Source organism: Saccopteryx leptura, chromosome 9 (genome assembly GCF_036850995.1).
Source record: "Saccopteryx leptura isolate mSacLep1 chromosome 9, mSacLep1_pri_phased_curated, whole genome shotgun sequence".
NCBI classification, from domain to species: domain Eukaryota; kingdom Metazoa; phylum Chordata; class Mammalia; order Chiroptera; family Emballonuridae; genus Saccopteryx; species Saccopteryx leptura.
Window position 1 is genome coordinate 44538381 of NC_089511.1, and position 7326 is coordinate 44545706.

The window sequence follows — 7326 nt, forward strand, 5'->3', positions numbered from 1 at the left end:
TGTACTTTGCCTGACTGGTGCATGAGCACAGGGCAGCATCTCTTGTGTATAGTCTATGTAAGGCTGCAGGTGCTTGCCTCAGGGGGCAGACTGTAGATTGCGGATTGCCTGCGACCATTGGGAGGGGCGGTTTTTGCTATTGTTTTCTGGAGAAGGGGTTCCCTCCCCCTTGTTTGCTTGTGAGCCCTGGGAGAGAGAAGTGGTTCTGATGCTGCAAGACTCTAATAAACAGAATGGCCCACCATCCTCCGGCTCCACAGTTCCTTTACCATCTGCCTGAATCCAATGTGAACCTGCATGATCATGGCCACTGGCTTTACATCTGGTGCAGCCAGCGAGATTTGGATCAGATTGGTATGGAGCCACCAACACCCTTGAAGGGTGGGATAGAGGAGTGGCTGTTCCTGGTGGCTCTCTTTTTGGAGACCGTGGGCTCCTTAAAGGCCAGTGGCTTCTTACAATCCTTTGAGAGAAAGCCCAAGAGCTCTATGCGTGAGGCTGCCTGAGGTGAAAGTTCCAGGGTGAGCTGTAGACTGAGTGGCAACAAGGGCTTGAACTGGAGCGAGTGCTGGAGAAGGAGGCCAACCGCTCTTGAAAGCTGCAATGTGAGATGCAGGCTGAACACGAATGTCACCTGGAACTATAGCAATCTCGAAAGAAGGAGTTACAAGTTCGTGAGCTCCAGTTTGCCCTGGAAGCAGAACGTTGGCACTGACAGTGGAGAAACAACTGCGGGATCAAGTGATAGGGTTGCAGGTAGGGGCCATGACCCCCTCCTCCCTTAAGTGGACAAAGGGACATTGACAAACTAGATGTTCCAGATCACCTTCCCCAGGCATTTGGGTGACTAACCCGGGTGTGGAAGGTCCCCTAGCTTATTTACGGTTAATCTTACATAAATCGCTGAAAGAGACATTTTTCCGTAATGATTACCAGCCCCCACCCTCAAACCCCTATTTAACCCTACCTATTAGATAACCGGGGGCTGCTCTCCCTACGAGACAGCCTGGCAGGTTTCCTTTCTTTAAAGCCTGTTACACTGGTCTTTCGGACTCCGATTGATTCTATCATCAAGAACTGGAATCTCAGCTTCAGGCTGAGAGCCGGCAGCCACAGGAGCCAAAACAGGCGCAAAAGACAGAGCTGCATCCAAGCCAGTGGAGTGGCTCTGAGCCAGTGGGAGCAGATGTTTCCGACTCTTCTGAGGAGGAGGAGGAGGCTCAGGCTGAAGATGCCATTTGCAGATGTAGAGCCTGGCCAGTGGTCACCTAGAAAGTAAAAACCCAGCAGCCAAGACTCCCTCAGGAGCAGGCACAACCCCCTCCGCAGGTGGTGGAGTACTCTGTGCTCCGTCCTTACGCCCAAGCAGAGCTGATGGAGTTGGGGTTACAATTTTGTCAGAAACCTACTTTAATGCCGGTGGTTGAGACCAGGAGGTTCTCACTGAATTCAGGCAGACAGTAGAGAAACTGTGCAGCTGGAAAGCATCGGGCCATACCGGTTTATTGGAGGCTCGCAAAGATGGGCGACAGAATAAACAAAAAAGGAAAAGAGCCAATAAAGGAAAAGCTGCTTTTTGCACTGAAGGGCAAGGGAGCAGGAAAACCACACCTTGCAGTGGTGGGAGAGCGATCTGGGAGAGTCGCTGCCGAGGGCAAGCACCTGTAGCCTTACATAGACCACACACACCTGGCGCGGCCACATGCTCATGCACTAATCAGGCAAAGTGCTTGAAGCCTGTAAACCAGTGAGCAAGCCTAACACAGCTGTTTTCCCCACACTTCATCACAATCTATGCTACAGGTACCTTCCGTGATGGTCCCTGTGAGAGGAGTGAGGGACATTACATAAACAGAAAGAATAAAGACTGCAGCAACAGAATTACAAAAACACAAGCTATGGGCAATATGAGAGAGTGGTCAGCGGCACCAAGAGAGGCAAATCTTGTCCCCAGCATAGTAGCTGGTACCAAAGGCCGTCCTGGGTGGGCATACCAAACCTCACTGGCCTGCACACCAGGATCTGCTGGTTCTATGTGTAATAAAATGGGAGAATTCATTATTGGCCATAAAGAAATTACAAAGGTACCCTTCATAATGCTGTCCCCCTGAGCACTCAAGGGATAATACACATCTATCTTAGACAGCCAGGTGCTGGTTTCCCAGGGAGTTAACTGGAGGTCCACCTCTAGCCCCTTGCCCCACGGTGCCACCAAGGCCACCCATTATAGGTGGGGGGCCTGTACAGTCCAGGGCCATGTCCATTAAAGCCATTGGCCTTTAAGAAGGGTTGTTGGGGCAGGCGGGAGCACGTTGTCTTGACGTCCAAAGCCTGGCTTGAGTAAAATGTTCTTGGTGTGTATCTGCAACTGAATGGGGGCAGCTGGCCGATGCAGGAGGGCTTCCACTGGAGCTGGGCCCCCCTGTCGAGGTCTCTTATTCAAAATCTGGAGTACTATCTGCAAGCACCATGTCCATCCAGTAAGGGAGCTGGTGCCCCCCTCCTGTCGCAGTCCTGTTTTAAGAGTCTATTATACTGCTCAGTGATACCAGCAGCCTAGGGGTGGTAGAGAACATGGTACTTCCAGTCCACCTCCAGCTCTTGAGCCCATTGCTTCACCATAGACCTGATAGAATTATTCGAAGTCCGAAAGACCAGTGTAACAGGCTTTAATGAAAGGAAACCTGCCGGGCTGTCTCGTAAGGGAGAGCAGCACCTGTTACAGACTCAGACCACGTTTTTAGAGTAAAGATAGGGAAGTAAGAAGGGTGGCGGGGCATTTACTGATTGGCTGTCACTATCGCTGGGCGCAGGGGTGCTTTTCACCAATTATGGATGTTGGTGCATTTTCAGTCATCAGCAGTTTCAACCATCCATGACTTCATCGGACATTCCTTTGCGATTGGTCACCTGCCGCAAGCCCTGAAACAAAACTCGTGCTGGCAGGGTTAAAGAAATGAAACCTAAGAAGACCCAGTGAAATGTGTACTATTGTCACTTTCAAGGACCAGCAGCTGCCTGTACACAGCACTCTGGTGGTCGAGAGCCTGCATGACTGCCCTCTGGTTTGGGCTCTGGGCAGGGTAAGTAGCAAGTAGACTGGTGGCAGTATCTACACAGGTGACTGCATACTGGTACCCATCTGACTTTGGTAAGGGTCCAGTGATGTCTATCTGCCATTGTGTCAGTAGAACATGACTCCTCTGGATCTGTCCAGGTGATACCAGTGGTCTCCGAGGGTGCTCCTTGGAACACACTGAACATCACTCACAAGCTGCAAGTACCTCTGCATAGCACACAGGCAAGCTCCACGCCTAAACCGTAGCCCATACAGTTTTCTGTCCCGCATGGAGCAGGCGCCAGTGGAGCCATTATGTCATATCACTGCAGGTGCAGTCTCCAACCATTGCACCCTCACCAAAGGGTCAGCCTCATTCCCAGGATGGGCTACAGGGGCATACCCCGTGACATGATATACTGTTACCTGCTTCCAGTGTCCTATTTCCCATAAGTCCTGCCACATGGCCTGACCCTATAGTGGATGGTGCATTACCATCCACTGATTAATGTGCCAAGTAGCAATCCAAAGGGTCAGTCCATGACAAACAGCCCAGCTGTCGGTGCAAATCACCAGAGGTGAAAGTTCATTACTGGCAACTAGCCATATGGTTCTTAATTCTTCCCACTGGGTGCTTTGGTCTGTACCTGTGTCCATCCAAATAGTCTCAGTGGCTGGATGGGAGGCTATGGCTGTCTACTTGGCAGGTTGGCTCTTGCTAGAACCATCAGTATACCAGCATCCTTGGGGATGGGTGTCCACCCCTCTTTGTAGGGACTAACTTCATGTTCTGCCTCCTGAGCCTCAGCTGCACCTGACTCTAAGGTCGCATAGGTGACTGGACCCAAGACTTCCTGCAGTTCTGCTCTCAATGGGCTGGTGCTAAGAGCACAGCGTTGTTGCAAGTATGCACCCCACTTGGCCAGGGTGGAGGTTTGGGCCATACTACTATGAGGTTTGGTTGCCCAATCTCTCACTCATCCTGCAATAGGGTATGTGGTCTTGACCATAGCAGGAGTTGTGGTTGTAATACTCTCAGTGACTAGGAGGGCAGCATATACAATATACAGCTGCCTACTGTTTCTCCAGTGATGAGTAAGCACCTTTCCACAATTGGGACCAAAACCTAATAGGTTGCCATAGATGCTCAGTTGCCACAAGCCCCATCCAAACACCTCAGAGGTGACATGGACATCAAGCTCACAGGGCCTGGCAGGATCAAACACATTCAAGTCCTGTGCTGCATTGACAACTCTCTTAGCGGCTGCAAATGCACCTTGTGCCTTCTCAGTTCAATCCCAGTGAACCCCTTCCAAATAAGGTGATGTAAGGGGCACAGTAACTGAGCCAAATGGGGTGTGAATGCTCTCCAATACCCCAAGAGACCTAGGAATTACAGTAACTGCTTTACCGTAGCAAGCATGGGGAACACTCAGATCTTATCTATAACTGTGTCAGGGATAACCTTTGTCTTACCCACCCAGATAACCCCCATAAACTTAACAGTTAACCCCAGGTCCTTGTGATTTGCCCTCATTGACCGCCCAGCCACACGCTTTCAAATGGGATAGCAGGGAAGGGACTGCTTGCTCCAATTCTGGAAGAGAGTCACTAGTTAGTTAATATCATCAATACAATGATATATATGAACTGCCTCTGGCTGTTTCCATTTAGCCAGCTCAGCAGCCACCAGCCTATGACACAAGGTGGGGCTATGCAAATAGCCCTGTGGTAATACTGTATTAAGTTCTCTGTAATCTACTGTCATTAGCCTGGTTCTGTCTGGTTTGCACCTAGGCCATACTAGGGAGTTGTAAGGGCTGTGTGCTTGCCGGATGATCCCCACCTTTTCTAGTTCGAGGATTGTCCCAGTGATTTCTTCATAGCTTCCTGGCAGGTGGTATGCTTTATGCTGGTCGCATGCTGGGGGAATGTGGTGCGTGTATCCACACACTGCCTTCACAACCTGGACTTGCAGGTGGAACTCCCTGTCTGTAGTTTATAACCACAGTCCTTGTAAGACATCTACCCCCAAAATACATTCAGGAGTAGGAGATACATACACCTTGTGTGGCTTAGGAGGGAGTCTTTCTATCCCCAATGGAATAGTTATTGGCTTCACTTGAACAGTTTGGCCCCCATAACTGTCAGTGGTCAGTGGGGTCCCAGCGAACTGTTCTGGGTTCCCATAGAGGAGAGAACATTCTGCACCTGTATCTGTTGTGAAGTATTCAATCCACAATTCCACGGGTTTTCGTAGGGACACCAAGTCCGGATGAGTTTTGGAAGTTTTATTAAAGGAGTAAATTTATTAAATATGCTGGCCACATATAGCTTACACAGGGCTGCAGTCCCAAATCGTGTATACATCTATAATAGTCTAGGGGCTGGTTATATACCCTTAATTATACATGGACAGGGAAAAAGCCTGACATCATGGTATAACCTTATAACCTTTGTTTTCACCTATATAGGTTTGGGAAAAGGATGAAGGGGGGATGGGACACAATTCATTAGCAAGTTTATAACATTCATCTATAGCATTCATAAAAAAGACATTTCTACACATTAAAACTTACAAGGTGGCCCTGACTGGTTGGCTCAGCGGTAGAGCGTCGGCCTGGCGTGCGGAAGTCCCGGGTTCGATTCCCGGCCAGGGCACATAGGAGAAGCGCCCATTTGCTTCTCCACCCCCTCCCCTCCTTCCTCTCTGTCTCTCTCTTCCCCTCCCACAGCCGAGGCTCCATTGGAGCAAGGATGGCCCGGGCGCTGGGGATGGCTCCTTGGCCTCTGCCCCAGGCGCTAGAGTGGCTTTGATCTTGGCAGAGCGATGCCCCAGAGGGGCAGAGCATCGCCCCCTGGTGGGCAGAGCATCGCCCCTAATGGGCGTGCCGGGTGGATCCCGGTCGGGCGCATGCGGGAGTCTGTCTGACTGTCTCTCCCCGTTTCCAGCTTCAGAAAAATACAAAAAAAAAAAACCTTACAAGGTAACACAATAGTAAAAATGTCACTCTACATATTAAGATATTCTTATATTTTCAGTGTTCACCTGCCATTCCTTTGTTCAGAGATATATACATTAACTACACGCTTTCAGGAGGGGAGGAGTAGTTTCCATGGTGCTAGGGGATACATGCCTGCAAATGGCTCATCAAATAAGAAAAAGCTGTTTTTTTAAAAAAAAAAATCTCTCCCTTCCTGCACCTGGCTAGCTATTTACCTGTTTCCTTACAAGTGTGTGTGTGGGGGGAGGGGAGGATCAGAGAATCCAAATCTCCTTCCCTCTGCATTTACAATACAATGCTATCTGCCACCCTGGTTTAATGCTAATCACACAAGTACAAAGATCATTTTCAAAATCTCTCTGCATGCTTAGCCTAAATTAATAAAATGTTCTTTAAGCTTCCTAGAATATTAATATTAATTCTATAGCTTTTGGCACCTTACAACAATCCCCACTGGATTTATTTCCTAAGGAAAATCCTTAACTTAGTCTACTGAAGAGCATGAAGCTGTTGTGTAGAAAATATTAACTTATAACATGTAATAGATATTTAACAAACAGCATTAATAGCAATACAGTTCACTAAAGAAACAAATATTACTGATTGATTTCCTATAAATTTTACAAAACGTTTGCAACTTACATAAAATTAACTGGCTTTTTATAACAATTTACTTTTAGTCAGAACTCTTAATTTTAAAACCTTTAGTGACAATTAAGTTGACTTTCTTTTTGCCCTAGCTTCCCTTTTCCTCGAAGTCTGATTAAAAAGGGAGTCCTTAGTAAGTTTCTTCATTCTTCAGCCGTACGTAGACCAACCAGCTTCCGGTTTGTGGTTGAGGTAAAGCATGCCTTGGCAGCAGTGGGAGTTGTTAGGATCACGGTGTGTGGACCCATCCATGTGGGAGCCAATCTTTGGGTGATACACTGGATCTCCTAGTAATGTTGGAAGGACCTCTTGGACAGTCTTTTGAACAGTTTGCTGAGTAACCTGTAAATCCTGCAAGTACTTAGGGAAGGGGTAGTTATGTTTCCTTTACTATTTGATTCATGCAATTTTACTTGCCCTGGACCTTTGGGTGCTTGTGGGCACAATGTCACGTCAATTTAGTTTCTAATTAATATTGGGGTCTTTCCTACTAGCTTTGAGACTGTGGACACAAATTAAATACTCAGATATTATGCCTTTTATAATAGACTCTAAGTCTAGCTTTTCTAATTATCCATTTTCTGTTGGCAAAATCTTTCTCTAATTGGTTTTGAA